Here is a 13,683-nt window from a genome sequence, read left to right as displayed (position 1 = left end):
TGTCACCTCAAGTTATTGTGATTGAAGTCCAGTTTTGACAGGAACAGCTCCAATGGGCAGGGGAGGAACAACATTTTTATCAAGTATAGATTTTTGGGTTGTTTTAATTCTTTCTGTTTCTGGTACTATCAGACTTTGGGACCCACCTAAACAAGAGAAACTGGTAGCCTCCTGCTTTAGGTAAACACCAGAACCCTCCTCCCATTCCTAGTGACTGCCCTTGTAATTTAGCTACTACAAGGTGTTGAAATACCTGTTTCTTTTCTAATCATAGTTTGGAAAAAGCTAAACCTCAATTATGTTGCTGATCTTCAAGCTAGGAAGCCATCTTAGTCACAGGATGTTCTACACCGAAATCGGGATTATGGACAAGTGATCCGTAATCAAGCCATGAGAATACTGCATGAAGTCATTCACACACACAGTAGTAATACTGCACGGCTTCTTCCTCCTTGTAGGTGGACTGCAACACGTGGAACTGCTTGTTACCACTTCTTTTAAAGAAGAAAATTAAACTTAACTTGCTGTAAAACTAAAAATATCTGTTCCACACTTTCCCAGTACCTTTACAGTTTCTCCATATTATTTAAAGAACAAAAACAACAAAACCCCTACTACCTTCCACAGAAACAACAGTGGATCTCCAATATGTACATGTAACGCTGCCACAGAACTACATGACCTCTCTGCCTCAGGGATTCCTGTTCCCATCCCAAATGGCTCAGATGGAGTGAAGCAGGCAACCACATAACTGGAAACCTGGCACTTAAGTTGTGTGTTTGATTCCTTAGTCAAAACAACTCACATTTTGTATGCACTCCTAATGCCTACTTCTACCGCTTTGACTCCAAGCGATTCCCTCACATCACAGCAGGACACTTGTTTGAGTTATCTCAGGCTTTGGCTCATGCGATAGCAACTATTTTTAAAGAGGCAGATGTAGTAAGAATGTATTTTAAAAACTCTCAGAACAACGCCCTAATTCTACCTCACTTAAGGAACTATCTGAGAGCTTCCAGAAGCCTTGCCACAATCTCTGAAAGACTTGTACCTCACATAAGTAGATAACCTTGAAGCTGAACCTTGGTGTCATAAATACTCAGCAATTTTGCTCCCGACGTCACTAATGCCTGCTTCGTCAGGTGCCTACAGCAATACTCCCACATACGTCACTGCTGCATGGCAAAATGCCAACAAAATAACTTTACAGCATCTGAACATTAGAAGGTCCTGAAGGGCAGCTTTTGCATACTGAGCTTGAGTCACCTGAAAGATATGATTTTTTTAAAAAAACATGTATTTTTCTGCTTTCTAGAAGCAAACACATGCACATATGAGAAAAATACTATCCTCCCCTGCAGTTAGATTCCCTTTCATGTTTCTCAAGATGGACACAAGCATAAAAAAGAAACCCAAAAGCTGAATCAAAACACAAAGGTAGGAGATTCTAAACTGCAGGGCACATGCCGCTGCTGGCACATCCACTGTTTTCAGAGGAGTATTTGGCTTCAGTGTTACTGAGCTGAGAGCTGCCTGTGGTTCCAGAGCCAGTGCCAACACCAGCAGCAGCAGTCCCTATCACCACAGCCACACGTGACACTTGACAAACAAGCCTACACAAATTCCTGCACCAGAGAGGAACTCCTGATCGCAGGGTGAATTCCCACTCCTGCACGATTTTTTTTCCCCCAAAACATCTATGACAGCTAGAGCATTCCCTCACCAGCCTCAGAAAGATGGAAATAAAAGTTCTGGACAGGTGCTTGTAACCTGTGCTACTAGAGACTGAGTGACAATTAAGGAAAGCAAGGCGAGGGCAGGCCAATCCCTGCTCAAGTTGCTGCTCATCAGTAGTGAGAAACACAGGATCTGCAGAGCATAAGGGGAAATAAAGACTTCTAAGTGAAAGTGAGGAATGGCTGTACTTGTTTGAACTCGGCAAGCAAGCCAATAAACTCCAGAGTTCAACAACTGTGTAACAAAAGCATAAGGTCTGGGACAAAAATGTAGATGAGGTGACAAGCAGCCTACCTCTTACCTGCCACTGTGCAGAGAGCACGGGAGTTGAGATCACAAATGCTTGTGATTTAAAAGAGCAGCTCTTAACAAGGGCTTGTGCTGCTCAGTAAGGGGAATGAGGGTGTCTTTTGGCTTTTCAGAAGATTCTGTCATCATCTCATAAGCACATCATTTCCTCACACTGGTTGGTGGGGGTTGAAGAACACAGACTTTCCCTCACCCTCCTGAGCACACACCACTTTGGTGCAAGTAGAGAGCAGCAAGGAAGTTACTCAAACAGGAACACATAGTTTTTTAGGGTTTGTTTTTTTTTTACTTCTTAAATGTCACTTCCATACCATGTTCTTAGAAGAGAAGCAGTTTTAAGAATTTCACCCTGCTTTCCTTTGCTTATTCTGTATGATCAGAATGGCTGCTCCCTCCTCTCCTACTTTCAGTGCATCTGTACTTTAGATCTGTATATGTAGTCAAAGCGGATATAATTTTCGTTGTAGAAACAGCAGCCACATGCATTTTAGATTACATGCTGTATATTCATAAGAAAGGCAAATGTAATTCCTTGAAAAAAAATAGATGAAGGAGAATTTTCTGTTCAGTACCCTATTGCCCTTCATCCTACTTGAATACTCAGTTTTGATTAGTAGTTCTAAAGGAAAGTCACCCCACTTCACTGTGCTCAGCAATCTGAAAACTGAAACATGGAGAGAGAAAGAATCAGAAAGGTAATCGAGAATAAGCTGCATAATAAACCCCCTCCAGTTCAAATTTTTAAGCTCATTCTACTTCTACACCTACTGCCTAGCAACACTTTTACCACCAGCACTCTAAGACAACTGGACAAAGCTAGATGGATGGACCTTCCAATTAGATAACAAGATACTGCTTTTCATACAAATAGTGGTCTTTGAAATAACTTCTTCTACTACCAAAACCCAACCAAAAAATACACCACCAAAAACATTTTGCTGACCTACTCAACATAGCCCTCAAATATGTGCAACGTTCTTGCAAATATCATCCATGCACCATCACCAACTGTAACCAGTATGATGGATTAGCATCACTTGCATTTACCAAGAAGCCAACCTCTTTGACATTCACTGTAAAACAATAAACTTTTTATGTATTATAGCAGGGAAACCTGACTGATAGAATGTGAGCTCATGGGAAGCATTAGAACACGCTGTTAATGTGTTATATCACTCTATTCAACAGCTCAGTGACTTCACCTGGGGACTCCCTTCTCCACCCATACAAGCAGGGAGCTTCTTTCCGTTTCAAAACACTTTTTCACTTCAGGTTCACAGCATATTTCTGTGACATCCAGAATGAAAGCTTACCTAATCCGCTCCAAAAAATACTATAATACATAACATTTTTAGGTTTTTGTTGCCTGGTAAACTAGGCAACCAGGAAAAGTGTCAATGGGTTTTTAAAACCTCTCTATGACTTCCAAGTCAAAGCAACTGAAAACTCTGGAGTACTTTGATGCGTATTCATTATTGTTTCATGTCAAAAAACAATTACTCACCTACATTTAACTCCGAATCTAAATGGGCTGAACAGGACAGAGGGAGGGTGGTCCACATACAAAGGCCAGCAGAGGGAAATACCTAAGCATAGGAAAAATAATAATAAAAAAAATTCCTTATTAAAAGACCAAAAAAAAAAACCCCACCAACCTAGAAAACGGATTTCACACTTTCAGTGCAGTCATCTGCTGTAAAACTCCCCCAAACACGTGAAAACCTAGGTGAGAAGAGACTTAATAAAACACTAGCATTCATTTACTTGTAAAGGGTCTGAAATAGAAAGTTATGCTATACTGATAGGAAAAAAAACCACCAAAAACCAAACAGCAAGTTTCTCCACTATCTTTAAAAAGAAAAAAGGTTGGAGATGCTTCAAAAAAACAACAAACAAACAAGAACCCCGACCAACAATAGCCTTATACACAATTTGACACATCTCCCTGCCAGAAAACTAATGTGTAACTAGCATTCACGGGTGATGCATTTGCATGAATTCAAAAACACTTGTTCACTATCTGTTAATATAGGAGGCTGCCATAAGTAAGTCTGATTACAGCTATATATTGCATGGACAAAGACTAATGAAACAGAACATCTCGGATAAATAATCCCACCTCCCCACACACTAAACAGGCCAACACTGGAAACTGGTAATACTGGCATCACCAATCATCACATACAGTCATACCTGTACAACTTCTGTACGAAGCACCTGCTGTTCCTACAAGAATGCATTAAATTATAACCTTTACAGGAGGAAGTAAAAATAAACACATTAGTGTCAATTCCAAACCATTTCCTGGGCAGCTAAAACCAAGATTCAAATCATGACTATCAAGAGATGACAGCTCCACTTAATCACTGTAATATAACCCACGATAATAAATTACTGCCAAGCACTGCCTCATTACGAAACCCAGGAGTGGCTCCAAACCATGTAGTAAATGACATGACAACCATGAAGAGCCATCGCAGCAGAGGGTTGAACACATTACGACAGCCGGTGAACAGATTCAAAACGCACGTCACGCTGCAAGGAAAGGAGCTACAGGAATTGCCTCTGCCTTGAGGCAACTGCTCTATAAGCCTCGCAAACACCGTCAGCAGACTGTGGGGTAGAGTCTTTCAGACAGACGATTAAAGATTTTGTGCCCAGAACACTGCTCGCTGGGACGGACACCTTTACTGGCACCCGCACATTTGTCCCCGGGAGGTCCCAGGCTGCAGATCCCCTCGCTTGCCCATCATTAGCACATGGCGTACCTACGCCAGGGCAGCAGGGCAGAGGTGGACGAGAAGTTCTGTTGAAGATTGTGGCAGGGCTGTTTCTCCCCTGCCTGCTCTGTCTGGCAGATACCCTTCCGAGCCCCTGGCAGAGGCTCTGCAGGTCACCCTTGCTCCTTCCTCTAGCTCAGTGGCAGAAGCCCCGCAGAAGGCAACAGAGGACAAAAAGAAAGCTCATCCTACTCATCGTGTTTGTCACTATCCCTTTTTCTAATCTCATCCCTGGAAATGAAAGCTAACCTAGTGTTTAACACCGATTAGGTTCTGCCTAGGGATAAGACCCTATGATCAGAGACCACCTTGTGACAGTCCAAGCAAACAAAGTATTGGGACAAAAAGCATCTCCCTTTCTGTTCCTTAGTGCTTCACATGCAGTTTCTGAAGTGTCATGCAGTCTTCGCATTCACTAATGCCTGCCATCCACACGTCTCCAAAGTCCTTACAAATAAACTAGCTACCACGTCAGGAAACTATATACTATTTTTCCCACTTTAGTGAACAGAAGTAAATCAGGTGCTTAACGCAGGTCCCAAAAGCCCTCATTTCACCACTGGATGCAATTAATTCTGCTGAAGAGCAGATGAGAAATAAAGCATATACTTAATTTCAACATCATTTACTGGAAGGAGGTGTCACATTTTTAGAACAGGATCCACTCACGACTGGAGAGTGAGCTGCTGCAAGTTCAGCCATAAGCATTCAGCGCATTTGGAAATTCCCTGGCAATGCTGTTAAAGGAACAGACGTTTCCTGTAATTTTCGGAAACATTTTATATCCCCCCTCCTCCTTTTTAGCCTTGGTGGTAACAAGGGGGAGGGAGAGAAACGATACCGTATTACCATTAAGTGAAATATGAAAGAGCCACCCAAGTTTAAAGTGGAAACTTCAGCTATTTGTGCTTAGGAGAAATTTTTTTTAAAAGAAAGTCTTTCATCATTAAGAGGCCAGGATTTTTCTGCTGACTTTTAGAAAAGAAATATACATCCTTTCAATTAGGGTGAATTACAAAAGGATATAAACTTGCCTTTTTACTTACTTCTGGCAAATAAGAAGTCCTCCAGGCCTTACTTAAATACTTTTTTCTATTCTCCAGAATTACAAATGGAAGCCTTTTTTTCTCTTTTCTTGCTCAGGGCCTTCCCTAAACTGCAGCTAAACGAATCCAACCAGTCAGGTCACACAGTGCCTTCCTCCCACAGCTACCAGCTCTGGTGCATCAAGCAAGCTAGAAGCCCGGGAGAGACTAAGCAGTCAAGCATGACAGCATCCTTCTAAGGATGTACCTACCTCTCCTTTCCTAAAAGTTTAATCCTGTCCTTCCCTAAAAATCTAACGCTGTATGAAGTATCTGGCATAAAATTTATAACATTTACTATAAAGTAATTTTACAACTTACCTATGTAATCCAAGTGTAAAGAGATCCAACCCAAAGCCACAGCGTGTAACATAAGAAACACAAACCAAATCAAAACCAGAAGACAGCTGCCTATCCTTACAAAACACATCATGAGTGCTCTTGGGTTCCTGTACACCAAATGGTGAAGTTTCATCATTTAATTGTGACAACTGGCAAAATCCATACCTGCTAGTCTCCACCAGCAACTGCATTTTAGCTTTCCATTCAAAAACACAAAGTACAAAGAGGGAAACCCTCAAAACGCTGAGATACTTTAGAAATCCTCAAGCTGTTGAAACTCCAGCATATCCTTGCTCTTTGTAGAATAAGACTGCTTTACAGCAGCCTCTTACATGACACCAAGGTTTCCACCTACTACACGATCCGCACATCCCGAATCACCTGACAGTGTTCTGCAGCTCTGCAGACCAGCAGAAAGAGTGGCTTTTGTATTTTACATGGTCATCTTTTTTGCTGAAACAGATTAAAAGGAGTGCTCTGAAGAGTAAGCACTAAATAAACATCCAGCACAGCTGTTGTAGTAGTCTGTGCTACTTCTTTAAAAGGCTTCCCATGAAAGAAGATAAAATGCGACCTCAGACTCTTCAGACAATGCTTAGCCTTTAAGTTTAAGGCCTTTTGCCTAGTGAGAGACTTTAAGGGGGAGATGTTCAAATAATATGGGCCTGCAAGTACGGAGCCAAAAATTTAAGGAAAAAAAAAAAAAGCGCAACTCTGATCTGCTTTGTGGTCACTGTATGATGAAAACAGAAGGTGGATCTGAAGCCTTCATACAAGAACCAGGATGGATTAAAGGCAGAGGATAATGATGGTAATTTTATTAGGGAAATAAATCAGAATAGCTTCTGGGCAAGGCAGGGGTGAATTTCTTGCAACAGACTTTTTAATGAGTCTTCTCTCAAATTAAATTGAATGACTAAAGATCACAGTGAGTCAATTCCCTTAAGAACAGAGACATGTAAACTGCTTCCATGGTATGGTACGCTGTGGGTTAAAATGTTCTGGTCTTTCACCCATTTGAGGAAATGACACCAGTTATCCCGGAAGGCAACATGCACATTCAACCCCTTCAGATCAGGGCATGAGAAAGTTTGGAAGGAATTTCTTTTTCTTTTTTTTTTTTTTTTTTTTTTTTTATTACACTGTCAACATTAATACTTTTTTTCTTCCTGCTTGTGTCTGAAAATATAGTGCTGTAGTGCACTGCATTCATGTCCTGTCAGTGGTACAGAGAAACATCTAGAAGTTTTAAAAAAATATTTAAGAAGTGTTAATTAGATCTATTGTCAAACTCATTTAGAAAATTGTCTGCACACTCAAAATTAGTATTATGAGCACTGTATGCTACATAGTGATAAAAGCACATAGAAGCATCTTCAGAAAGGATGCTGGGCCAAATAAAACATTGACATTACATATATGCAAGCTCAGTCCTACTCAGAAAAGCAGTTAGGTTTAATTGTGTTTCTCCTTAAATGACATCTATATGGCAAGGAAACAGAATAGATGGTGGAAAACAGTGAGTTCACAAATGTGATACAGCTTCACTATCTTGAGGTGGGGTAAGAGAAGGAAACAGAGGTATATGATGTACAGCAAAGGCTCCCAATTAATGTGAAATAATTAAAGTAGTTAGCTCTTCCCAGAAATTAAACAGTTGCAGTAATCCTGTTAAGAGGTTTCCTGTTCTGGGCTGTGCAGAGTAGGAAGGGGTTCAGCTATAACATGGAGTGACTGCAGAACTGCAGATGAAGCCCAGAAAATAAACTGACAAACTCCTAGATCCAGAGGATTTGGACCCACATCTCTTACTGTGATGTAAGACTCCTGATAGCTCACACACTGGGAACAGAACATGTTTTCCTGCCTCATTTGTACCCACAAAGGTAATTCTGATGACCTACTTATTAAAACCGCTTTCAAATTTTGGTTTAATTGTCAAGATGGTCAAGAAGGCCCATCAGGGCCTCAGTTCAGGAACAAAAGCAGAAGTCACTGAGTATCTCACTGAGCTACACTCCAGGTAACATGCCCTGGTACACCTTTCCCAAAGGATCCCAACTGTTTCTTTGAATATGAATCACGTTATACAAGACCTGCAGTGGTGCCAAAGCCACACTTCTGGCATGGTAACTACACGGCTGGAGAGAAAAGCTGTATGTATCTTTACAATGGAAGGAGAGAGCAGAGGGTGACTTACATTCCCCAGCTGTGCCTCTTACATCACTATTACCATTTAAGTGAAGGAAGAAGAGTGACATAACCACAAAATGTATTAATTACCCTTAAGAACCACTGACAAAATGTCACCGCCATTACATCTAGTTTGCAAGATGAGTTTTTTTTAAAGTTTCAAGAGCAAAAACACACAATAGTGAACCGAGGGAGTAAGTTCTGTTATTATCTGGTATGTGCCTTAGTCAAAGATCAGGGTCAACAAGAAATGTTCTGTAGCAATCTAGCTGGGCTTCTAACAGGATTTTTAATAGCAAAGGGAAACAAAACATATTCCTTTAAATTACATTTGTATTATCCTGTTTGAAGTGTGCTCACATGCAGGCACAGCTGTGTACAAATCTATACACAAGATTTTTTATTTCTCCAGAATTTGTAGAGGTGCTCTGTTTTACACAGTCCTTTTAAAAGCAACCAGAAAGGCACTGATTGTTGTCAAAGTAATCCCAAGCTAGGAAAGCTCAATATACTTCTGCAATAACTGAAGTAATATATCAACCAAATGGATCAACTTCAGTGTATGCAGAGCCAACTAAAATACTTGGGAAGAAGCATATCATCTGCAAACTGCAAGTTCCTTGTATTTCTTAGGTACCCAGAAATGAAAGAAACACCAGTTATTTGTCAATGATCATGAACACATCGATAAATAATACTGATTAGTTTTATAATAACTTACAAACTATACATAAATTGCTGTTGATACCACTGGCAAGTGTTCTGATCATTTTCATTTCAGACAGACTTGCAGTCTGCATGTGAGCAACCCATAGAAAGGAGTCAGGGTTTGGTACGCGATCCTGAGGTTTTTACCTCCAGGAAACCGATCCTGAAGGATAAAGGTATACGATGGGTGGTCCTTAATCACTTCCTTTATGTGAAGATTGAGGTCAGAGTGGAAAAAAAGCCAAGGAAGGAAGTCTGTAGCACCCCTCAAACACACACACACACACACACACCCCTTCCTGAAGAAGTCCTCCGATGGTTTAGAGGGTTAACCTGCACTTTAAATGAAGTAGTCAGGGGTTGGGATAGAAATAAACAGCTTGCACAAGCAACACACTGTGCTATTAAGTTTTCAGAAGTGACTTAAAAAATAGGTCAGTCTAATTTGTGGCTGATACTTTGTTCCTTCACCACTATGAACTCACAATGATGTCAGTCTCATGTTCAAACATGCCACATTTAGCAGCACACAGGCTTCCTGAGAGACTCTCTCAGCCTTCCTTTGTGCAAAAGCCTTCTGCCAGATTCTTAGCTCATACTTCACTGACTCAGGCATGCCACTCCGATTTCAAGGGAGTTACACTGGCTTCCCGTCAAATACTGCACAGTTTAAGGGTTTCCCCCCCCCCCCTTTTTTTTTCTAACTTTACTGACTAAAAGTTTAGAGAATATGTGGCCATATTCAGGTTGCTGTTTTAGGCCTCACCTTCATTAGACACATCCAGAAGAGTACTGCCCATTAAAAGGTGTGGGAAACAGGTGTTCTTCATTAACTCAATCCACCCTTCCATACTTAAAGGGGGCTTATAAGAAAGATGGGGACAGACTTTTTACCTGGGCCTGCAGTGACATGACAAGGGACAATGATTTTAAACTGAAAGAAGGTAGGTTTAGACTGGACATAAGGAAGAATTAATTTTTTTTTTTTTTTTTTTTTTTTTTTGCAACAAGGGTGGTGAGACACTGGAACAGGTTACCCAGAGAAGCTGTGGGTGCCCCATTATTGAAAGCATTTCAGGTCACGTTGGCTGGGGCTTTGAGCAACCTAGTCTAGGGAAAGATGCAGAAAGGGCATCGGACTAGATGATCTTTAAAGGTCCCTTCCAACCCAAACCATTCTGTGATACTTCCCCATCCTTACCCAATTGAAAGAAATTCTAGATGCCCCTGTGTTCTACTCAAATTCAGCTAAACCTTGAGGATGCAAAGCATCCCACAGAACTGGAACTTCATTCAGAAATGCCTCCTATGCAGCCACCCCAAGAAAACTAAAGCACACTCACATACAGAAGCTAATCTGTCTGCATAACTTTTGATTTTCAAGGTATCTTTTCATTATTATTTCTGAAACAAAGCTTGCTGCAGGGTTTTTAAGCATGCTAGCAAAGACAATAGCTTGTGAAGCACAAGGATATTGTAAGCTTGTCTAGATACAAAACTTCATATGAGCTTTGGACCCAGCAGTAGCCTTTTGCAAGCATCTTTAGCTAGACCCAAGTGAAGCAGCTCTTTGAACCACCACTGCTGCTTGTGTTGCCTGAATGGGAAACTTAAACTGAAAAAGATAAAGGAGAGATTTTAAAAGCAGTTATTAGCCCCTTCCACTTCTTGCCTGTCAGTGGGAGGCCGACTGAGGTGCCACCCTACCTCACCCCCACCGCTCTTCCTCTCATCCTCTCAGATGGGCCAGATCAGCCTTTTGTGAGGCTGCTCTCTGCACCTGAGGGCACCAACTAATCTCCAATGGGAGTAAAGGAAAGCCATCTGAGAATACAACGGTAGGTAAAAAAAACCAGGTCACTCTTGGAAAATTGCCACCTGCAAGCTCGTTCTTAATGATTCTCACCATTTAACTCATGTTTATGCCTGTCACTAAGTATCTATACTTAACATTGTGTGCATCTTAACCAGCTAATCTATGTTTCCCACTGCAGCAGCCACCACAGACACTCTAGCTCACAAACACTCAGCTGGAACAGAAGGAAAAGAGGAAAAAAGGGTGACCATTTATATGCTGCTAAAGCATTTCTCTTGGTGATACACTACGAGAGATATAATACTAGCCCAGACTCTATCATTCTCTTATTCACAACGCCGTGTTTTCCAACTGGTACTAATATTTTTATTTGGGGTTTTTTGTTTGCTTGTTTGTTTTAAACTACCATGTCAGTATGTTCAAACCTGTATCATACATCCATAGAACAAGACTATTGTCTGAATCCTTAACGTGGTTAGAAAAGTATCCTGCTCTGTCTCGGGAAAAGACACATTATCTCATGGTCATTTCCAGCACCACATGAAATTCTAGCTACACTCTATGAAAGAAAACATACAGATGTCGTTCACAAGAACTGCATATCCAACTAATCCCACTATTACTGCTGTATCTGCAAATGCCCAAGGATACAGGAAAGGCAAGTCTTGCAGGGAGAGGTGACATCTTTTATCAGACCAGTTAATGTGGAGCGATAAGAAGAGGGAGGGCATGAACTCCAGAATGCACAAGCCCTTCCTCACATACACAGACATGAAACAGAACCAAACTGTGACACAGAAACAAAAGCTAAGGCTTCCAAAACATCTCCACATCCAGCCTGTCCCTCTTCCCAAACAGGAAAATAAGAAGTCCAAAGCACATCCCGAAGTATGTAATAAATTACCCAATGAATCATATTCCTCATGGAAACTGTCTGGCTGAAGACACACCACTGAAAATGTGTGATAAAAGACAGAAAGAAACCTAAAAGATACCCATTCCCCAAATTCTTGGAGTTAATACCAAAACAAGAAAATCCTGGAGTCATCACGGAGTTACTAGATTTGTGGTACATTTTTCCCATAAACAAACTTCTCTGGATTATCAAATTGTTTATTATTATTATTAACTCAAACTTGACCTAGATTTAGCTTTATATTAGCTGCTTTTGTTTAAAGTTTTAAGTGGGGTTTGTGTTCTTGAAACCTTGCCTGTCTTCCCCAAACTAATGAGTTTAAACTCGGGGAGGGCGAGGGCAGGGAACATCACGCAAAAAAACCCCTCCTTTAAAAACCTTTCTTACACCCTGTCTGAAGTTTGTACTTGGTTTTTTTGGTTTTGTTTTTTTTTTTTTGGGGGGGGGGAGGGGAACCAACCAAAAAAACCCAGCCCCAAACCAAAACCCACTACATAACAAAACAAAACACAACCACACACAAAAATTATAGTTTCCTTAAAAGTATTTTTCAGATTACTGAAAAACTTGGACAATTTCCAGCTACAACTAAAACCGTACTGCATTACTCAAAATTATAGAAGTTTCATTCTACAATGCTATGAGGAGATGATAATTTAGCCCTTTTAAAGTAAAACAAATTTTCTATTCCTTCAATTCCAAATTGATTTAAAGGTATCAGTGACAAAGACAGCAGGTGGGATTAGACATATTTGCCTTTACAAAGTCATGACAGTGATAGATGTAGCTGATGTGTTTGTTACCTGGGGCTCTCTCCTTTGGTTTTTAATTTTATTTGGATTGCAAAGAAAAGTTATGTAGCTAGTTTGCCACTTGCAGTGGTGTATGCAGCTAGGCTCTCCATGGGATCTCTGAGTGGCATGAAAGGACTGACCCTGGTGGAGTACTAGATATCATGGCAATGGAGTACTAGAAGTCATGGCAAAAACACACCTGAGAGAAGCCTATTTCTGCCAACGAATGCGAAAAGTGTTTCAGATGTGCAGACCTAGGCAAGAAATCTTTTCCAGAAAGGACTTCATCCCTGACTGCAACTGCCCTCCCTGATAGGATTATAGCACAGGTCAAAATGTGCAGGAAAAGAGTTGAACGCAACCACAGAAGAGGAGGTCACCAGGAAAGCGGGGAAGGAGAAGCACTCCTCCCACCCCCTTCAGGCTTCCTCCTCTGCAGCCACACCAAAAGGCTCAAGCTAGAACAGTAAATGCCTAGGGCGCACGTCCAAAATCAAACGATTCATAACCTGGGAGCTGCGTAAAATCAAGCACGAATCCAAATAATTTTTTAGAACATCTAAATTTTAATTTCTCTTATGCTTTGGAGCAGGCAAAATAAATAAAACACTATGGCTTAGATCTAGAAGAAAATTTATCTAGTCTACTTGTAGCTACAACGCCTATCCAGGACTAAAGCATTCTTCCTAATCTTGTTCTCACCATCAGCTCAAAGTACAGCTTTGCCAAGGTTCTGCTTGCTGGCACTCTGTTGAAAGCATAACCACATAAGATCTTGAGAACCAGCTTTAAGTTTGGCAGGCAGACCACCTGGCATCAAAGGTATGCCTATTGGTATGCCTACGGCCATATGTCTGAACTTCAGTCAAAAAACAAGATGCTGCAGGGATTTTTATTTTTTTTTAATGTGTTTGGCAGCTAAATTCTCCTGATATTCCATGCATGCTTCGATGCAGGGACCGACACTGTGCAGGAGATGCGTAACGCTAAGACTCACGAGCTA

General features: G+C 41.0%; 2 protein-coding genes across 13 annotated transcripts in view; both read right to left on the bottom strand.

The window, feature by feature from the left end:
• Positions 1–13,683, bottom strand: part of MANSC1 (MANSC domain containing 1) — a 342,189-nt gene that overhangs the window by 143,665 nt on the left and 184,841 nt on the right. The gene's annotated exons all lie outside the window — the stretch shown is intronic.
• DUSP16 (dual specificity phosphatase 16) overlaps positions 1–13,683 on the bottom strand; it is an 87,463-nt gene that overhangs the window by 36,006 nt on the left and 37,774 nt on the right. For 6 of the 12 annotated variants that reach the window (XM_080392412.1, XM_080392418.1, XM_080392411.1 and 3 more), the window contains exon 2: positions 3,551–3,632. The exons of 1 other annotated variant lie outside the window; for it this stretch is intronic. The gene's annotated coding sequence lies outside the window, so the exon portion shown is untranslated. The remainder of the gene's footprint in view (positions 1–3,550; positions 3,633–13,683) is intronic. 5 more of the 12 variants (XM_080392414.1, XM_080392410.1, XM_080392409.1 and 2 more) reach the window with 1 other exon arrangement.

The sequence above is a fragment of the Falco punctatus genome (genome assembly GCF_963210335.1).
Source record: "Falco punctatus genome assembly, chromosome: 6".
NCBI classification, from domain to species: Eukaryota; Metazoa; Chordata; class Aves; order Falconiformes; family Falconidae; genus Falco; species Falco punctatus.
Note: the sequence above shows the minus strand (reverse complement) of the source record. Positions and strands in the feature narration are given on the sequence as shown.